At 37.9% G+C, this 22,479-nt stretch overlaps 1 long non-coding RNA gene across 1 annotated transcript; it reads right to left on the bottom strand.

Moving 5' to 3' along the window:
* Positions 1–11,726: 11,726 nt before the first annotated feature.
* Positions 11,727–22,182, bottom strand: LOC125485975. Its single transcript, XR_007264692.1, has 4 exons — positions 22,009–22,182; positions 21,107–21,205; positions 12,604–12,868; positions 11,727–12,513 (listed from the first exon to the last, which is right to left on the bottom strand). It is a non-coding gene; the product is annotated as an uncharacterized LOC125485975 (long non-coding RNA).
* Between the last annotated feature and the right edge of the window lie 297 nt (positions 22,183–22,479).

Genomic DNA, 22,479 nt, shown 5'->3' with positions numbered 1-22,479 from the left:
TCCCTCCTCAGTCTCCAAGGTTCCAGACTCACCTTCCAGGTGAAACAAAGATTTACCTGCACTTCATTCAATCTAGTCTACTGTATTCGCTGCTCACAGTGTAGTCTTCTCTACATTGTGAAAACGAAACGCAGACTGGCAACCACTTTGTGGAATACTTACTTCTATCTGTAAAAATTACTCCGAGTTTCCAGTTACCTGCCACTTTCAAACACCACTATATTCCCTGGCTAACATCTCTGTATCAGGCTTGCTGCAGTGCTCCAGCAAAGCTCAGTGCAAGCTGGAAGAACAGCACCTCATCATCCAGATGGGGACCTCACAGTTTTCAGGATGCAACGACAAGCTCAATAATTTTAGGGCCTGAGCACCTTATTCTGTGTCCTTTACGAACCCCCACATCCCAGGCCATATCATGACATGGGCTGTTTTCAGCACAGACAACCCATTTTCACCCACATAAATTCTTCTTTCTACCTGGCTTACCATTGTCTGTCCCTTTGTTTGCTCAACCGTCTTCCTCTCTCTCTGGGCTCTGTCTCCACCTATCGTCCACCACCCCATTGTATAGGATGTGCTAAAGGGGCTAAATTGTTGATGATATTCAATGGCTGCATGACCTTGAATGAGTCCTGTGAACATTCCTGTACATGCTGAAGATGACACAACGTGTTTTTCTGTAATTGTTTTCCTGTACTTGTTGTTTGTTACACTGTATAAGAGAGAGAGTTTCGTTCTACCTCATTGGACTTCACCTTGGACTGCAATCACCGAACGGTGCTGGAAGTGACTTAAGCCTCCAGACCAGCCATTGATCGAAGGGTCTTCAATGGGCAGAATGGTGTGAGGATTATTGTTCCTTTCCTTTCTTTTTATTTACTTCATGAATGTTCCTTTCTTTTTTACTCTTGGTTATTTACTTAATAAATTTTCATTTTTAGGTACATTTAACCAAATCTGCAGAACTGCTTGGATACAATCTGTGATTCAAGACATTTTTGGCAACAAGATTGGGATTTGGGAAAATGTTTAAGAGAAGGGAGACGCCACCTGATACTCCAGAGACCTTTCATATTCCAGGATGGAATGCAGCAGGCTCTGGATTCTGGTCTGTAGCTAATATGCCAGCACAGTTCGGACCCGTGAAGGATGGAGGATGGTTATAAATGGAAAAAGAAAGAACTGGAGGCCGGGTTTCTGTGCAGTTCAAGTGCATTGAACCTTGTAGAAGTGTCAACTCTTTGTGGTCTGGTTTAAATGCACCTTTGTTTGTTGATTGTTAAATGTTGTCTTGTACTATTTGTATGTTTTTGTTCCCAGGAGCTTGTGATCTGTGGATACTTTCAAGTTAATTTGCATTTTGGGAATGTATGGTGATTTGAAGGTGTACTGTGTGACTGTATCAGTGTAGGAACATGTATGGTTAATGATATGTCCTTTTAAGAAACCATCAGTATGTTGTGCAAAGCAAAAATCTGCGACCAAATGCTGATTCAAAAATTTGGTTCATAAAGTTTGGTGAAAAAATACCTTTTGGAATTGGCTGCATGTTATACTTGGACTGAGGAAAGAATCTAAGGAAATTTTAATCCCAGAAATGACCATGTTTGGAATTTCATTTTCTGGCCAGAGTGAACTTCCAAATGTTGTTTTAACATATGGTGAATCTTTAATTCCAAATGACAAGATTGGTTCATTGTAAATGTACTTTGGTGTAAAATTATTCGAGTGATAGAGAAATTGGGATGTTGAAAATGCAAACCTTTGTGGGCAAGGAGTTTAGAGAAGGCAAATGACACGGATGACATAATTATGTGCAAGAGTTTACGTCCCACCCCCTTTGTTAAATCCATATTACTTTGATACTAATTAACCCATTCTGCTTGATGTGGAATGAATGGAGGTTCTTTTCTTTTAGAAATTGGATACATTGCAAGCTGACCCTGTTTACAGACTTTTAACACTGCAACACACTGATGGGTCAGGCACCCTCAACCCATCAAGCCATTTATCAATAACATGTTTCAGTTTTGAAGAAGTACCATGGAAACATCAAATATATTGAGTATCAGGAATATTAAAATCACTGAACCTGGGTACACTTAAGCATACGATGACAAAAGTTATATTAAGACTCACATGCCCTGGCATTCTAACACATTTAAATGGAATAGTTACCTGAAAATTTAAAGGGATGTTGGCAAATGATAAAGTTCATGCACACTGTCTTAATGGTTTCAAAGCATTAAAAAGTGGTTAGTGACTTTGAGGCATTAAACAGAATATTGAATTTGGACAAATTTACATAGAGATTTATCAAATATCTAGAATGAGTTATCAAGTAACTTTTAAAAAATGTGGATCATCTTAGAGAAAGGACAAACAGTATGTTTTGACTGAATCAAACAGAAATGTTTGGCTTCTGTTTTAAAATGCTGTTGTAAGCTTATGTTCCATGGACTGGAAATCTTTCCAGATCTCTGGAATTAGATAGGTGGTAATAGATAAATTGCAAAGTTGGATGAGACAAAGTAATTAAGGATGGAGACTAGTGGCAAAAGAAAAAAATTAGAATAATGAGTTGAAACGGCAATTGAGGTTAAAATGCATTTTAATGAAAAGGAAGTTTAGATGACAGTTCTAAACTGATAGCTTTCTTTTGGTGATGTGTGTGTCCTTGTCTTTCCTTGTAGGAGAACTGTTTTGGTGATCAAGCCACGACCCGAGGCATCGGGACCATATGTGGAGAGATAAGAGAAACCTTATAGATCATTTGATAAGATCATATGGGAGTCAAGAAGGTATGACATAGTCTTGGGATAGGGATGTAAGTGTGCAAAAGTGAAAGTTACCTTGGTAGTAGCTAACATGAGGGAATATATGATAAAAAAAGAAATATGCACGGAAGAACGGGTCTCAGACATGTACATCTACTTGACAAAAAGGTTGGTGTTGCCTTGAAGAGCACAAAAACAGTTTAAATGAAATGACACTGACATAGAATCCATAGAGAAACTCATTTTAAAACAATGAAAGTAGTTTTAGTGAAAGGGATGTGAAAAGAACTACAATCAAAATAAAAATTGTGATTGGCTATTATGTCAAAATGTCACAAGAATGAAAGAATATAGACTCTGGCAGGAGTAATAGTGGACTGTGTGAAATGGCCCATTGAATGACGTACAGATATCTCATCTTGAGCACTTGTTATGATGTGTGCACACCAGTAGGTGCGATTGTAATGGGTTAGGATAGTTAGTGTATGTGAAAGAAGCCTGAGCTAAGATTCAGGAGAAATTAGGCTAAGGTAGGGACATTGTAACAAGAGATGTCCTTTTCAGAGCTATGGAAAAATGGTTTCTCTCAGAGGATTGTTAGCCTGTGGACATCTTTTCTCCAGAAAGCAGCTGTGGCTGGGTCATTGAATTTATTCAAGGCAGTAGATAGAATTTTGATCCACAAGGGAGTCAAGGATTATGGCAGACAGGAAAGTGGAGTTAAACCCTCAGCTGGATCAGCCAGGATTTCATTGAATGGCAAAGCAGGTTTGAAAGAGTGCTTAGGCTGTAGGAGAAGAAGTAAGCTATCTTCTGTGGGAAAGGCCTATAAACTTTGCGTTTGTGGGCTCTCCTCTCACTGTACCTGATGAAGGGACTGCGCTCCAAAAGCTTGTGATTTTAAATAAACCCATTGGACTATGTCCTGGTGTCATGTGATTTTTGACTTTATCCACCCCAGTCCAACACGAGCACCTCCACATTGTGAGCAAGGCAGGCATTGCTCTACCCTGCACAGGATTCTGCTGCAGAAAAAAAAAGTCTTTTTTCTTCATTTTTATTGAATACTTTTGTACAGTACCTCCCAAAAATAATACTAGGGATAGAACTTACACCGTCACCGCAAGTTTATTTCAGCTATTAGGTCAGGCAAAGCTGCACATCAAGGCTCAAGAGCCAATTTCCATTATTCTATCCAGTATTGTGCTTTTCAGACAGTGCTGAGCCTGGAAGGTACCAAACAAATTCTACCCAGTCAAGGTTGGATGAATTCCAAATTGGGAAGAGAGGAATAGTGATATTTCATCACTCAAACATCTGGATATAAATTGTCCCATTGGGAACACCCAGCATGGATTCATGAAGGGTAGGTCATGTTTAACTAATTTGGTGGAATTCTTTGAGGGCATTACTTGCATGGTGGACAATGGAGAACCTGTGGATGTGGTGTATCTGGATTTCCAGAAGGCATTTGACAAGGCGCCACACCAAAGGCTGCTACATAAGATAAAGTTGCACGGTATTACAGGTAATGTATTGGCATGGATAGAGGATTGGTTGACGTAGAAAGCAAAGAGTAGGGGTAAATGGGTGTTTTTCTGGTTGGCGGTGAGTGGCTACTGGTGTGCCTCAGGGATCAGTGTTGGAACCTCAATTGTTTACAATTTACATAGATGATTTGGAGTTGGGGACTAAGTGTGGTGTGTCAAAATTTGCAGATGACACTAAGGTGAGTGGTAAAGCAAAGTGTGCAGAAGACACTGAAAGTCTGCAGAGGGATATAGATAGTCTAAGTGAGTGGGCAAAGGTCTGGCAGATGGAGTACAATGTTGATAAGTGTGAGATCATCCATTTTGATATGAATAACAGCAAAATGGACAATGTTTTAAATGGTAAAAAATTGCAGCACACTGCTGTGCAGAGGGACTTGGGTGTCCTTGTGCATGAATCGCTAAAAGTAGGATTGCAGGTGCAGCAGGTAATTAAAAAGGTAAATGGAATTTTGTCTGTCATTGCTCAAGGGATGGAGTTTACAAACAGGGAGGCTATACTGCAGCTGTATAGGGTCCTGGTGAGGCCACATCTGGAGTACTGTGTGCAGTTTTGGTCTCCTTACTTGAGAATCGGTTGAAGCTACCTCGCTGAATGTTTTTAAGGCAAGGCTAGATAAATTTTTGAACTGTAAAGGAATTAAGGGTTATGGTGAGTGGGCGGGTAAGTGGAGCTGAGTCTCAAAATGATCAGCCATGATCTTATTAAATGGCGGGGCAGGCTCGAGGGGCCGGATGGCCTACTCCTGCTCCTAGTTCTTATGTTCTTATGTAAAGGAGATTCTAAGAAAGTAATTTGAGCAAGTGCTGAAAATTTGCCAGATTTATTTCTAAACTTGAAAGATTTGCTCACAGGACAAGGATTTTTGTTTACTGTGCTATTGATTAGAAAAGGTGTTGTGTTCTACTTTGCGCTGATACAATGTTGTGTTAGAATGGAAATAGGAATATTTTTCCCTCTACGTTGAAATTATCACACAGAAACAAACCAGTCTACAACCCCCACACAAGTAAAGATTAGTCGACATGAATTTGTACATCTTCCCTTTGGCTTGATTGGAAAACATAGCCTAATCAAGAATACATCCATTTCCAACGTGTATAATTACCACAAGGTCAAAAAAAATGTAATGATAGCAATGATGACTTGGAAACACAAGCAAAAGATAACAAATAACTCTTCAGCTGACTTCAGAGACAGCACATTTTTCTATTCAATTGAATTCCTGCGTAAACCCTATTTCAGATGATAATGCGCAACATTCATTAAATGGTGTGGGTTAATATTCTATCCTTCCTTCCAACCTTCCTTTGTCATTTTAGGTAATGCTAGCAGATGGGGCATGTGGCAACAGCAATGGTTTCCTAGTTCTCTTTGTCATCATAGAATCCCTACAGTGTGGACACAGGCCCTTCAGCCCAACAAGTCCACACCAACCCTCACAGCATTCCACCCAGACCCATCCCCCTATAACCCACCTAATCTGCACATCCCTGAATTCTATGGGGAATTTTGTATGGCCAATCCATGTAACCTGCTCATCCTTGGACTGTGGGAGAAAACCACAGCACCCAGAGGAAACCCTTGCAGACATAGGGAGAACATGCAAACTCCACACAGACAGTCACCCGAGGGTGGAAGTGAACCCAGGGCCCTGATGCTGTGAGGCAGCAGTGCTAACCACTGAGCCACCGGGCTGCTCAGGTTACAAAAAGTACATTTGACAGATTTTGGATGAATAATGCTCAGCTGTGTTCCTGAAACTGATGAGTCACTGCACAAGTATTGCAAGGTATGGCTCATTTTCTTCATGAATTCAAGTAGCTTGCATTGTTGTGCACACTGCACTTTGGGAGAATAGAAGCCATACTTTACATCAAATTCCTGATATAGTTTTATTTTCAGTGCAGTCTTATGAAACATATATCTTCAGACTGTTAATTGTAATACTTCAAATGGAAAATGTTTCAGTATCACACAAATATCCATTATATGGGGAGTGCACAACCGTGTACCATTAATTTGATACACTGTTGGGGATAACTGAGCCGGCAAAGACATCAAATTTAAATTAGCAGACAAGTGTTCAAATTAAACCTTTTAAATTTTGAGGGCAGTAGTAATAAATTCATTCTGTAATAATCTGAACCAAAGTACACCTTATTCAAAAAATTGTTTGACAAATCTGATTTTCTCCATCCCTTGCACAATCATGCCTTCCACTTCAGTTCAGACAGTTTGTCTCCTGTGCAGTCTCACTGATGATGCTGCTCCTTCAAGAAGCCACTGGAAGGTGCCCTTGAGCTGGGTGTGAAGGTATGGTTCTCATCTCTCTAATTTAAACAGTTATTCTCAATCTCTCGTTGAATGGCCTTTCCAAAACTGCTTCAAAGCATTTGTTTGAATTTGTGTTGTGGTATTTTAGTTTGCCCTTCTTTATTCAAATATGCAACTATTAATCTTAATTGCCTAAACTATGACTTTCTAAAGAAAATAACATTCTCACCAATTTCATCATAAACCTCTATTAGTTATAGTACTAAGATTTGAGCATATTATTCTTGTTCATTAAGTGCCATGATGTCTATCTAGTATATGTGCATAGAGTTAATAGTGGACAAAATGAAAATGATGTTATACTTTTCCTGAATAAACTGATTTGAAGTTATTTCCAAAAACGTTTACATGACATTTAATGTCTAAGAGATATTTAAAATATGTCATAAATGTTAACACTACAATCAGTCATAATAGGAAGTAATGCAATGTTAAACATATTGGAATTTGTGTGAATTTTGGAAGATAATGTCAGATAGATAGATGTGTAATTTAAAAAATGAGTAATATGTTGCTGTAATGTATCTACCTTGACAACTATGATATATACTATCATAGTATATATGATCAAATTTTAATGTCCATCATCTGATTGCTTTATCCGAGCCCTTGGATTAAAATTGCTTTAAGAATGGACAAATACTGATGTAAAAAGTTTGCCATGGTTACTTGACCACAGATTGAGACAGGTCTAGGACATCCATGTGGAACAAATTAAACTTGCTGCACTGAAACTACCACATTATGTAAAAACATCAACACCAGGAACCAGAGTCAGTGTCAAAAAATTTGCACCTCCTGTTAGAATTCACACTTGTGCAGTAATTTCGCACATTGAAAGAAGAAAGCCTAGCCTACCATTTAGTCAACTTGATGGAGCCAGTCTTGAGAATATCCAATGAATCATATTTCAGTAACTATTTTTGAGCAGTCGAGCAGAAAGAAAGAACATGGATAGGTAACAAGAAGGACTGGAAGATTCTGTCTCCCTGCTTTCTCCTCATTCCGGGAGACAGGATCCAGTGAAAAAAAACACATTGTTCCCAAGAGCTGAAAACATCTACAGACTTCTCTGCTGGACTATTGGATCTCTACAGGTTCAGATAATTTTATTATATACTGTGACCAAATTAATCTGTTATTTGTAGCTCAGTGGGTGAGCACAAAGCTGAACCAATTTAGCAAATTCATGGGAGAAGCCATAATGGTGGTTGAGGTAGGAGCTGGCGACAAAACTTTTTGTAGGTTTGAGGTAGCATTAGTTATTGTATAAGGTGATGGTTTTGAAAAAGTCAATATCAGCGATTTCATTCAACTTGATCCCATCTGATGATGTCAGGCAGTTTTGAGTTTATAAATGAGGAGAATAACTCATGATCTCATATGGAACAGGGATGTGTTCTTTGCCTACGAACGGTTAAAATGTCTAGCTTCTCATGTAGCTTGTAACCACTTGTTATCATGTAATAAATTACATCTTAAGACAACAGCTTCGTCTTAACACTTAATTGTAGTGGCACCTCTGCTACGTTGAATCCAATTGCACCATAAACTCAGTCAAGGAAAGAAGAATGGTCATAGCATCCCTCTACCCACAAACACATGGTGATCACTGGTGGACATTGTTGTTTTCTCTCACATGACACAGAAGTGAAAATAAATCATTAGTCTTGGAAGACCAAATGAGTTTGCAGTTATAAAGAATTTACCACTTTAAGAACTAGTCATGCAGACAGTCAGCAGTTGCATGTGTTTGAACAAACAAGCAATCAGTGGGAACTCATGGAAAGATGATCATGGAGAAACAACATTCCATGCTAAAGCATCTTCTCAAACCTGGTAAGAAAAGAGCTTAGAAAATCACACAAAAAGCAGTGCAGGCTAGAAAGAACATAAAGACTAGTCACATCTGGCAGTCACAGGTTCCAACAGGAAGCATAATCTGTAGAGGATTACTGGTTGTAGAAAAACAATGTTAGGAAGACATGGCAGGAGAAATAATACTGCCTGCAAGATTTAATATCACAGATGGACCAAATAGAACACAGGATTGGACATTCTGAAGAAAGCAATTCTTAAGATACAGAATTGCTTCGAATGTAAATACAATGTGATCAAATAAATCCACTATTGTATTCAATAGGACCTGTTGATAGTAATGTTATAAATTACCGGAACACAAAAGAAGGTACAGATACTTTTGAACTTCTATAAGCTTCTGACATTTACTCAAACATAATAAATCCAAATAAAATTCTTCAAAGAGCAGGATTTAACAAAGGGGTTCAGCATCCAGGGGACCATATAAAATGATATCATATAAAAAATTGGTTAAGCCACAGCTAGAGCATTGTGTGTAATAGAAACATGGAAACATAGAAGATAGGAGCAGGAGGTGGCCATTTGGCCCTTCGAGCCTGCTCCACCATTCTTCACAATTATGGCTGATCATCCAACTCAATAGCCTAATCCTGCTTTCTCGCCATAACTTTTGATGCCATTCAACCCAAGTGCTGTGTCGAATCGTCTTTTGAGTACATTCAATGCTTTGGCATCAACTATTTCCTGTGGTAATGAATTCCACAGGCTCACCGCCCTTTGGGTGAAGAAATGTCTCCTCATCTCGGTCCTAAATCGTCTACCCTGAATCCTCATACTGTGACCCCTGGTTCTGGACACAGCCATCTTTGGGAACATCCTCCCTGCATCTACCCTGTCCAGTCCTGTTAGAATTTTATAAATCTGTATGAGATCCCCTATCATTCAGCTGAACTCTAGCAAAAACAATCCCAACTTAGTCAATTGGTCCTCACACATCAAACCCGCCATGCCCGGAATCAGCCTGGTAAACTTACACTGCACTCCCTTGAGAGCAAGAGCATCCTTCCACAGAAAAGAATATCAAAATTGCACACAATATTCCAAGTGTGGTCTCAGCAAGGCCCTGTACAACTCCCCAAATCCACATTATAGAAGGGATGTGATTGCACTGGCAAGGGTGTAAAGGAGATTTACCAGCATGTTGCTTGGGCTGGAGAGTTTTAGTCATGAAGAGAAATTGGATAGACTAGGGTTGTTTCCTTGGAGCAGATGAGACTGAGGAGGGACATGATTGAGATGTGTGAAATAGACAGGAAGGAAAGTTTCCTGTTGGTGGAGGAATCAATGACTAAGGGACATCAATTTAAGGCAAGGGGCAGGAGGTTGATGGGGATGTGAGAATTTTTTTTCACTCAGAGAGTATTGGGACTTTGGAATTCCCTGTTTGTAAGGGTGGTACAGGTTGATGTTCATTAGTATAGACCTCATGGGCCGAAGGTGCCACAAACCTCTATTTCTCTCTCATAATGTTTTCTATAGTTTGATGGAAAACAGTAAATATGGAGCCTTTAAATCAGAAGTCATAAAATACAAAATTGTTGTTGGAATTAAGGATGACTCATCATATTCCTTCTAGTCAAAAGAATAGTTGACTTTGGAGAAAGCTATACAGATTGAAAGAAGGCACCAGGAAGAATCACAGACATATCCTAAGTGGGAACAGGCCTATTTATGTTTGACAGATTGTCTTATCTTGTTGCTGTTGACTAAACTTCTCAGTGGACTAAGATGAAAAGGTTACATGCTACCACCGCAGAAGCAGTTGTTAAGGTCTGACATGAAATATCTATTGTATGTAGAAATCTTTCAGCCAATTTCTATCTAGTTCTGGATTTTAACATGTAACAAGATCAACGAGATACCCACCAGAGAAATTTGGAAGCTGAGTGTGGAGTCCAGATGGTTCAATTCCTTTTGAAGAAAAATACTAACATTTATACAACACTGTCAAACTGCTAGTCCACCTAACTACAGTGTGGCATATCACCATCAGAATTACTGATGCTTAGAAAACTGAAGACTCAACTCCTACTATCAAGGAGGTTGACTCCACTGTTAAGTGAACAAGGATTACGATGATATTTGTAAGAAGGAGCAGTGTCACTGAGAGCACTAAAATATGTCACCTGGCACATAGTTGCCACAATTGGGTCCAAGATAACAGGTATGGACAAGGGACTTAAACAGGAATGGTACAAACTTCAAGAACAGTGGACAGCAATGATTATATTTTGTCCTATCAGCTGAGGGAGTTGAACAGAGGAATCACAGTAACCTTGTGTCATTGTGGAAAGATTGATCATTGACAATTGATTGGGGTGGACCTAAAAGGAACAGTTAATAATGATGTTACACAGACAATGCGAGGTCAACATCAGAGTCACGTCAATATCAGAATCATGGTCATATCAGTATCACGGTCAATTCAGAATTATGGTCAACAGTCTTCAAATCAAAGACTTACCAATCTTCCAAGTCTGAAGAGAATGCATTCTGGGAGAATTGTGAATTTTTCAGACAGCCTGAATTTGTAACATCAGAGATATGGGGCAGAAATGGGACAGTAGTAAAAGAAATTATATACACTAATGTTCAAATATTTACTATGGGAGAAAAAAGGTTTGGACATAATATTGTATGAGGTAATGATTCAGAAAGGGTTAATATTGGAAACTGCATTAAGCTCCACCCAATCTGATCATTCATGTGCTCTTGATCTCAGGGTCTCAAAGGGGGACAGATGTGCAATCTGTGTCTCCCAATAGCCTTTGTAACAACGTCCAACTAGCTAATGTATCTTGTACCTAATTGCTACCATACAATCAATTAAATCCTTGCTAAAACAAGAGTCTTCTTGATAAGACTGACTAGAAGTTGTCCCTTTACTACTGTTAACTGAACAGGTCCTTAGACCCAGTCATGGAAAATGGAATAGTGGTAAAATCCTCCTACCAATAACTGCCACATTTGTCCAGCATGGAAGCTGTAAGAGCTGATGTAAGAGCAGTTGATGTTAGACACAAAGAAGTATATAATCAAAAAAGACTTAGATATCCTATTTTGGTTAGCAGTATAAAGACGTAAACCCATGCTATAAATGTTGTTGTTTATTCCTATTTTCAAATGAATAATTTTCTTGATGAAGAGCATAACTGAAATTCAAATAAATGACTAAATGTAGCATTCATTTTAGTGACATGAGCCAAACTAAATTTTTTGAAATACCTTAAAGATTACAAGATTTTGAATTTCTGAACATATGTAAGGTGTTTTCCTCCTTCATTAATTTTAGTGCAAGAAGCTCAATGTTAGTGTAATGTTGGGACCAAAATTTGGCACAGTTTTACATAATATATACCCACATGGTATATTCACAAAATGTATATCCTCAACTTCCTAACAAAACCATTAACAATCAGTTTTTTTCATTATTAAAATAAGTTTGGGTTAGGGTCGGGGTTAGGGTTAGGCACAGTGAAAGAGGTTTTAGTTTGTGATCAGCAATTAGATATAGGAGATGCACTTTGACAATGGCAAAATCATACAATTAAAACAAACAATTCTAGAAGATAAAAATCATCAACCTGCTTCTTAAAATGTGGAGAGAAGATATTGATCCATTTCATCTCAAAGAGCTGGCTGGAATTTTACAGTGCCTAAGGAAGTTAGGTTAAGTCTTCTTTAATACCCTTCCAAACAGTCAACCTCCAGAAGCCATTGCTGTCAGTAATTTTCTCCCAGTTGTTAATGTCTAAGTCTGTCACCTTCATAATTTTGCTTGCATATGTCCTTGTAGATGAGGTAAGGATGACTATGGCCTGTACATTGTACAGATGGTTGTAATGGTACCCAAAAACTATCATCCATCTAATGACCATGGCCAGCTAGGGCAGATGTTGTTTGCTTAGCAATGAGAACATATTGATAGAATTAGTTCCAGGACCTCTGAGTTAGTGACCTTGTTCTGCTAAGAGATGACAAAGATGTATCTGAGACAATGAAGGTAGAGACTATTCATTCTTTTCTCTAGCTTAGCATATATTATCCAGGTACTCACCATTATAAAGGCCTGCACTGAGGTTTGGTAAGACTCCCAGTTGATGTTCTTGGTCAGGTTTCCAGTGTTGCACACTCTCTCATTCAGGTTGGAAATAACAGGTGAGGTTTTTGTGAAGTGTGTGTTGATTTCAGCATTAACTGAGAGATTATTGCTGATGATTATGAAATTTACATACGTGAAGCAATCAATAACATCCAGCATCTGTGGAATTTTCTTTTACCGCAGAGAGCTGTTGAAGGCAGGTCATTAAGTATATTCAAGGCTGAAACAGACAGATTTTAATTAATAAGGAAATAGAAGGGGAAATGGCAGGAAAATGAAGTTGAGGAATATCAGATCAGCCATATAGTGATTGTAATGAGGTCAGCCAGCTGACCTTATACGATATGATTTCCCTGATTGGAGCTGTTAATCTGGTCCAATCAGGGAGCCCTGGGTGACATAAAAAGGTTGAATGTCAGGGATGCTGACACTCTGGCGCCTGACTCTGTATGAGGCAGTACTATAATCAAGTACTGTTTGCTGTAAATAAAGGGTGGCTTGGTGACAGGATATCGGCCTCTGTAGAGTTATTTCAAGCCCTGAACTCATTGAAAGTTCGAGCAGACTCAATGGGCTGAATGGTCCCCTTCTGCTCCTTTGGTCTATCACACTATCAATACTGATAGATAGCAGTGTGGAAACATCCTGGACCACAATCTTTGTCTTTTTGTTGCCAAACAACAATTAAATTCTTGACCAGGATTAGAAAGTTTGACCATTTTCTGTTGATTAGGTCCTTTGATATGGAATCCTACTGTGGCATCATCAGTGTAGAATAAATTCCTGATGAAGATTTGATGCATTGTTTTCTTGCATCACAGGCAAGGCACGCTAAGTGGCTTTTCAAAAGTCTGGTCTGTCATCCTCTATAAATGACCTAAAGGAAAAAGACAGGAACAAAGAGAAAAATACATCAAAGAGTGTCAGTGCCAAAACAGAATCTTGATTGACTCCACAGTGACTCTCAAGGATTCTGTTACGAAATTGAAAAGGGAAATATGTGTCAATATGTACATAAATGTTATGTATTGTGTGAACTTGCTGCGCATTATGTTTGTTCCATCATGTCCAGATTCATTGCATTTCACTGTCACGATTATCAGTGAATGTATTCAAGATAAGAATTTTGCATGGTAGTCCAACAATAGCAAACAGATTATTTTTCAGTTTCATTACTCGTGTTGCATCATTATCATCCAATAGAACCATCATCTTCAAAACAACCTTTTAACTCCCTGGATATACAATCAGACAACACTTTCACCAAAAATGCAGCAGATAAAAGGTGATCTTTCCAACAAAACCACCATACAATTGTCAGATCAATATTTGACTGAGTTATTTAGCAGCAACAATCAACAGTTCAGCCTTGTCTGAAGTTTTGTGTCCAGCTCAAGGGTCCACAAGTTACAAAGGATTTGTGGGCATTAGAAAAAACAAGTAAGATTTATAAGAATGGTCTCAGTCATGAAGATTGATTGGAGGATTATGATCTATTCTCAGAAAAGGAACAGTTGAGGCGACAAAGGATAGAGGTGCTTAAGATCAGGAGAGATGTAAACAGAGTTGATAGAGAGATACTGTTCCTATTAAGAACAAGAAGACACCGAGTTTGAGTGATTGGAAATAGAATCAAATGTGACATGAGAATTTTGTATTTAGTAGGTGGCATTAAGTGATTAGGGTCTGGAATGCACTGTCTGTGCATGTGGTGGAGGTTGATTCAATCATGGCTCTCAAAGGGAACTGGATAAACATGTGAAGATACTAAAAATAAATGAAGTCTTGCAAGGGAAATTGTGAGGGAGTGGAACTACTTGAATTGTTCTTGCAGGCAGCTAAAACAGATTCCATGGACCAAATGGTCTCTTTTTGTGCTGCAGCCTTTCTGTCATTCTATGATTCTGAGAGAAAATAGATTGAAAATCTTTGCAAAGACTTTGAGTGATTTCAGGCACTGAGATCTAACAATACATATGATTAAAATAAACAGAGAATAGTGCAGTATTGTTCTCTGCTCTTTATTGCCCTCCATTTAAAAGAGCGTACTATTTTTGTTTATGCTGCCTTCTATCTTAACGGAACACTTGAAGAGGTATTTTTATATTTGGCCACAACTTTAGAATCAAAATCAAGAAGTGGTGGGGCAGGTGGCAGGAATGTGAAATGTTTGGGTGCGTTGGCACCAGAGAGATAACTGAGCCCCTCCTGCCACTTCAGCAGTTAACTTCGGAGCAGGATGCTCCATGGTCAATGACCCATCAACAAGTAAGACTCTTAGCTGGTCAGTTAACAACAACTTAAGGGGCTCAACCTGTCACCAGTTCAATACTTGCGAGAAAAGCAATTGACTTCTTGTCAGAGTAAGCAGGGTAGGCTGCCTACAATATCAGAGATGGGTTGGGTATCTATTTACCCCATTGGAGGAATTGGGCAGATGGATAGCGGTAGGGGAGATGGCCTTCATCCTCTTAACCCTTCCAGAAAAGATTGACCTTCTAACTGGTCTTCACGGCAGCCGTGCATCTAATAGTTTGGGTCATTGCCAAGTCACTCAAGCGTCCAATTGGCCAGCAGTCTCAGGACATCCTTGGCCATGGATCCGGATAGGTCAGGGGGACTGCTGAATGGCATGATTGACACTTGATCTGGTAGGGTTACCCATTGGCGGCAATGAGTTGGTCCTCTCGGCCTTAGATTCATCGTCACACATTTAGAAGGTCAAGTAGAAAATCCCATCCTTTGCTTTAGATAATTAAGTATCCAGTCTGTTTCTGATGGAATCTCAGGCTCCCTGGATGGAGGTCTGTCCTGAAAGCAGTTTGCGAGCAACTCAGATGACACAGTTCCCCATCTGTTAATATTGGGACTGCTCCCAAAACATTCTTGGATTATACAAATGCTAACAGGAAAAATAAGAACTATACAAATTATAACCATTATAACAGGGTGATGGAAGCATAACAATATCCCTTTGTATATCCTGTTCATATCCAAAATGCCCAGAGACAATATTCAGCTGAATTCTAGCATTAGACTTCTGTTTGATCAGTGCTCACATGTGGAAAGACTGTGGTAGAAGTGTCCATGAACAACAAGAAAATCTTCCGAGATATTTCTCTTTGTTCCCTGGACAGCAAAAGAATTAAATGCTGAGAACTTGTTGGAGTGGATATTGAACTTGGCCATTTGAAAACATAGGAAGCACATTGATTATGTTTAAGCTGTAAAGACATTTGTGCACCATTACATTACAGCTTCCCTCTGTTAATTCTATCCTACCGCCAACAGAAAATCCGAAACTCTTTGGATTAATTCAGAAAAGATTCACATCATTCTGCCAATTAAAGTGACTTTAATATGCAAGACTGCTCACTTTTACAATATTATCCATTTCCTGCTAAAAGCTTATTGGTCGTCTTGCTATAATTACCCTGCTGATCCTCATGCCTGTTTCCCAACTTTGATGCTCTACAAATTCCAAATTGTCCAAAGCTCCTCTCTTCACATCTTGTCTCACACTCAGCCTTATTTAATCTCATTCTGTATGGCTTTTTGTCCCCCACTACAACAAGCTCAAAAACATTATTCTTAATGACAAATCACTTTATGCCCTTACCTCACCTTAGTTCTTCAACCAACATTTGGAATCTTACATCCCCTCAAATGTTCACTGACCTTGTTTCCTTTGCATCACCTCTCCTACTTAAATCTATTAGTGAAAGAGGTTTCAATTGCTTCAGCCCTAATTTATAAAAGTTCCTCCTGAAGTTCTTTGCTCATCTACCTTCTCTTATTATGCCAGACATAACTGGTCTTTTTAACAAAACTTAATTAACTTCTGTTAACTTTCTGAATGATTTGTTCTACATTGAAAGCAGTAAATAAACACAAGTTGTTCTGAGAACAGGCCATACATAAGTATTATGTTAAATGTCTTTGATTGTTTATTTAAGTAATTGTTTAAGATATGGAATTTAGCCTTCAGGGCCCATTCTTAAAATATAGGCAAATGATTATTTTGTGTGAAAATATTAGCTTTGGTTCAGAATGCATTGTGGTTTGGTTCATTTCATCTTTAGGGCCTATTATTTTAGGAGATGCTTTGGGAATTATTAGTGACAAGGATGATGAAGAATATCCTTTACCCAAGTCTATATGGTTTGGCACAAAGTTTCACTGTCTATTTCTGTTCCTTTGTTTTGAATTTGATTCATAATTGGAATCTGTATTTTACAAAGAATGTCCAGTTATGGATATGTACTTCATGTGGAATGTATTTACTCGTGTAAACAAAAAACAATGATTAAACAATATTGTCATGATCCCTGCAGAGACCAATAAACTTTTAAAAACGTATTTGAATTTCCATTTTTTTAAATCCTAGCAACTTTAGTGTGCCCAGCAGAACTCAGCTGATGTGCAAAAACAACTAGATGGCGCAATGCAACAGTTTTTTAATGGAGCAAAGCAGACAGGATGTCATGTGACAATAGCATATGTACCACAATTACAGGGGCATACCATTTGAGAGCTCTAGTTATCCCATCAAGGACAGACATGATTTGTAATGTTTTCCGGCAATGTGGAAATATGCAGAGCACTTTGAATGTGAGTCTAAAAGAAAAATAAATGGCAAGATGAAAGTGATTCATTTTTGACCACAGCTGCTATGAGAATTTCATTTGACATTAACCTCCTGCAGAACCCCGACAAAATGGCAGGTGCTGGATTTTGTAAGATCATTGCTGACAATGTCTTCTTTCAGCGCCAGCATTTTTCAGCCGAAATAACCATTATGTGAACAGATATTGATAGGGACTGAACATCACTTTCAAATATGCTAATTAATAGAGTTGTCAAGTCAAAGCCAACTCATAGAACTTTCCAGTAAGCTCTTGTGTGTTAAGCACAGCAGAATCTTTTAAAACCCAAAGGAGGTCAGAATCTCAAACAAACAGAGTATAAATGAAGGCAAAAGGTTATCACACAGTTAAGTAAATTTAGAGAAAATGCATTTTCATCTCTTCCTGAATAACCTTGTACATTCTTTCAAGGCTGCCAATAAAAATTACAGACAGATCCTTTGTCTAGAGACTGCCCACATTAACTTGATAGAGTTCAAAAATGAGATTGTTCTTTCATAGTTCATTGTCTCCACAAACTACTCAACCACAAGAATGTGGCTCCTATGGAGACAAACCCCAGATTCGAAAGCACAAGAATTGCCAATTCATCAGTGATACGACAGGGGGCTCAACGTTTGCTGCTGTATAAATCAGCACAAAAAGAGAACAAGATCAAAGGAGTGAAATTTATCAGAGATAACTACATTATTTATTTTTTCTTCTTGTGAATAGTGAGTCTGAGGCCAATAGTCCAATAGAAAATATCATGCCCCTGAAATCATCAATAGAGAAATACCTTGACACTATCACACTCACAGCTTGCTTTTGTAAAGCACTGTCTTGCTCCGGGTTATTCAAAACATAGGTGTCTCAAAGGAAACATTTGAGTTAAATAAATGGACAGAGAAGCAGAGACATAAAGAAAGAGAAAATAAATGGAAATGTATAACTGGATGAAGCATTCTTTAATCAAGAAGGTGATTTATTTTTGCTTGTAAAGAAAGACTGCATTCATCAAATAAACTGCTGTTTGAAATGATGCATTGTTTGGTAAGAAAATGATGGTCTAATGATGTTATCTTTATTACATACTCTATTATCTTGGTATATTTAAGGCTGTACATGTATTTACTTTTGACAGTCTGGAAGTAGAGTCTCAATGGACTCTCAAAGGGAAGTAATTACCATCAAAATGGACTAGCTGTCGCTAAACACAGTACAGAGTGTCTGCATTGAGCATTTTGTTTTGCCATTTAGAATCAAATTAATTCTACATTTCATTAGATGATAGTAAGTTTTAATCTTTTAGAAATACATTGACTGATTTTAAATTACATTGACCAATGAAAAGAGAAGCAAAGCCAATTGTGAAGCGCAAATTCAATTGCAATAATTGAAAGGATTCAACCAATTCAACTCAGATAAAAGGAAAACACTCACCAGTGCCTTTGCCTCACTTTCAAGTGTAAGGTTGAATTTCACATCACCTTACCCTTTTGCAATGTTCTGATACCTCAAGCTCTAATTGCCCATTGATTAGAACAGATTTTGGATTTCTGTTCACCCAACTGTGGAAATATGCTATGAAAAGTAAATTGATATAAGAACTATGACAAATATAAAATAAAAATGAAGAAGTGTGGGGGAAAGAAAGAGATGTTAATCTGTGTTTCCGAGATGTCAGTCTGATCAGGTGGACGTAAAATTTCCTGTGATTGTATTTGAAGAAGTGTAGAGCTCTGCCACTGTCATGCTCAACATCTACTATCTCCAATGTGCACTAATTGGATATTCATCTAACTTAGTGTTTGTAGGATGTTTCTGTAGCTACTAGATTTGCCAACTTTTAACAATGAATACACATTGCAGCCAATTCACTGGTGGCGGAACACTTTGGGAAGTTGTGAAGGATGCTATGTAAATATAAGTTCTTTCTTTGCATTTTTTGGAAAAGCCGAGTGGAAATGTAAATGTGAACAGTTAATATAAAAAGGAATAGAATCTTTATTAAGAAAATAATTTTTAAAAGTCCAGTTAAAAGGGTGGGAGCATAGATGAATGAAGAGAGCCATCAGTGAGAAAATGGCAGACTTAAGTATTTGTCTCAGTTTTTAAATCGGCGAACATAAAACATCCAAAGAAGACAAGGAACAGCTTTGAAAGTCGATTTAAAAAGCAAAATATTTAAATAAGAAAAATAGAAATTACAGACACAGGTGATAACCCATATTAGAATATTCAAGACATCTGGGAAAGAGTTAACAAAACCTAAATCCGATATTTTATAAAAATCGTTACGCTCTTTCCAAAGATAATTTGAAATGGAAACTATGCCTATGATTGGTGACAAATATGATATCCTTGTCAGTAAAAGGGAAATGGATAAAATAGGAAATTACAGCCCTGCTATACTTTCTTAAGTGCATTTGACAGTATTAAGTTAAACGCACATTAGAAAAGAAAATCAGTGCTATGGATTTATAAGGGGTATGTTTTATTGATTGAAAAAGGGATTTTTGCACAAAAGCAATCAGCTTGTGTTTTTCTCAGCACATTTTTCTTTCAAAATTTATTGGTTTGTTTTCATTGTCACAAAGAAATTTAGAAGGGGATCCATTGGGATTCTCAGAATTCTGAGATGGAAAATGATCAAATCTTATTTCCTTTGTTGGCAAATTGATAAGAAACAAACAAGAAAATTGAAGATTATATTTTAGTGACATGGAAACATAGGGACAGGACTTTAGACTGTTGAGCCTTTTCCTGTCTTCAGTAAGCTCATGGTTAATCTGCATAATTCCAAATGTGCACCTTGCTCTATTAACTTTATTATCTTTGGTTAATAAAAATTAATTAATCTTTCATTTAAACTTAATAATTGCTCTTGGATCGATTGGTATTTCTGGAAGAGAGTCACAAACCTCAACCATCCCTTTTGTGTATAAATGTTCATTAATTTCACTCCTGACAGATTTGGCTCTAATATTTAGTCTATGCATCATGGTTCTAGACTCCCCAAACTGAAAATGTTTCAGTCTCTTCCTTTATACCTTGAAAATTTCAATCTAATGACTCCTTTCCTAGGATTTGCCTTTTTGTTTGTACAATCATACCATACAACTGATGATAACATTTGTACATTTTATTATATGTGCTTAAGTATTCATAACATTCTTTCAAAAGATATATTTCCTCCCCTCCAGGGATAAGATCACAAGTCAGTCCACATAATAACATTGAGATATGGCCTCCAACCCAGTAGTTATTGCCCAGGCTATTTTTAAGCTAGGTAGATGGGGATGGAATGCAGTTCAGGTTGCTTTCTGTGGAAGCAGACCAACATGACAGAGAAGGTGAGGTGGGTCGATGTAGAGCAAGCCAATTCAAAAGACCAACCACTATTCACTGGAATATGTGTTCAGTTCTGGAGATGAGTTTGAGACATCTTACCCCTCATTGTTATGCCCTTTCCAACTCTCTCCTGCCTCCAAATAGTCTCTTTAATGCATACACTCAATCATCAACCCTCATATACACTCTTAACCGTTTACCAAGTGTCCACTTTGTACAGAATACCTAAATCTTATAATAACATTGGAGAGTCTTTCATATGTTCATGAAACTATCAAAAAGAACAATGAATAAAGTAATTCAAAATCACTTTCAAAAAATTTCATTAGGTGGACTCAAAACTGTCAGTATAAATTGAATTATTCAGAAATCAAATTTAAAAGCCAATAATGCAGTCAGAAATCTGTCAAATGAATACAGTTTTTAAAAGCAACTAGTCTATTAATTGATCATAAAAATGTTAAGCTAAGCAAACTCACAATCCTCTTGACAGCTGCATCAATAACCTCTGCTGAGCTGAATCTCTTTGTGGGGCTTTGGACTCAGTTAAGCATTCATGAATGAACTCTGTTGCACATCTGTGTCAATAAAACATACAGAGATGAATACAATAACGACTTTCAAGTCATCAAAAGAGCTCAATCATATGCTCAAGAAGGAGGGAAATGGATGTGTGTACCATCAATCTATGAAAACAATAAATCACAAGTGACAATTGATATAGCTCAATCTGAATATCAATATCATTCAATGCAAAACAGCAGTTCATCAAGTGGATAATGTACTCTAATACATCTGAAGAATCTCCATGCATCTAATGTTTGCCATTTTAACAGTCACATATTATGAACAAAACCACATTACCAATCACTGCATTAAAATTATACCTAACTTACCATTAAGCATTTCAATATGACATGAAAAATAGGGAACATCTATTGAGCTCGCTTATCATTAGGTTCTAGATCAGGGTTCCCTCATGGTTAGCAATCCCTCTTTGCTGGTAAAAATTATATCTTCTTCAGAAGAAGGCTGGTCTTCATCAAAACTGCAGGGGCCCTGAAATGCTCTCCCGTGCAATGTAGCTAGTAATGTTTGGTCTGCTGCATGTGTACACAGTCCCAACATCTTTCCCCCATGCCATTAAAAATTGTCAGTTGTGTCAATGGGACTGAATATCCCAGAGTTGAAACCTACCCACTTAATCGAACAGACAAGGGCAGGATCAGAATTGGCTAGGATCCTCTTATACACCAACTGAATGGTACATGAGATTCTCAGGAATATTCAAATCTGAGTTCTGTTTTAACCCTTGTAAACTCCTTCCATCACCATTTACCTTCAAACTGATACATAAAAGCCTTGCCAAATCTTCCCTTACCAGCAACCTATCTGTATCCCCTTCCAGCCTGGGTAAGAAGTAGACTGGTGATATTTGCATATGGCCCATGAAGTAAATCCTTAGCCCTGAGAATTAGAGAAGCAAATATCTCTTTAGCTGTGAAAAGCTATGAAGTAATGAAAACCACAATGTACAGGCAAAGTCTCCTTTCTTTCTCCCTTCATGCTCTTAGGTCATTGTGGTCATTGAAACCAGCTGGATCTTGTTGACTACAAGATCCTTGATTGGGGTTGTTAATGTGGGGCTAATCAAGAAGCCCTGGCTGGCCAATATAAACAGAGGATTTAGAGTCTCTGACATTTTGGGCGGGCTTATTCTAAGCCAGCTGGCTGTAGCCAGTGTACTGTGCACAAGTAAATCAAGGGTAATTTGGTAAAGGGATACTAGCCTCTGTGCAGTTATTTCAGGCATCCAACTGAAAAGCTATAAAATTAAAAAGTAAAACAATGG

This window comes from Rhincodon typus, chromosome 24 (assembly GCF_021869965.1).
Source record: "Rhincodon typus isolate 14 chromosome 24, sRhiTyp1.1, whole genome shotgun sequence".
Taxonomy (NCBI): Eukaryota; Metazoa; Chordata; class Chondrichthyes; order Orectolobiformes; family Rhincodontidae; genus Rhincodon; species Rhincodon typus.
This window is presented reverse-complemented; position numbering and strand designations above follow the sequence as displayed.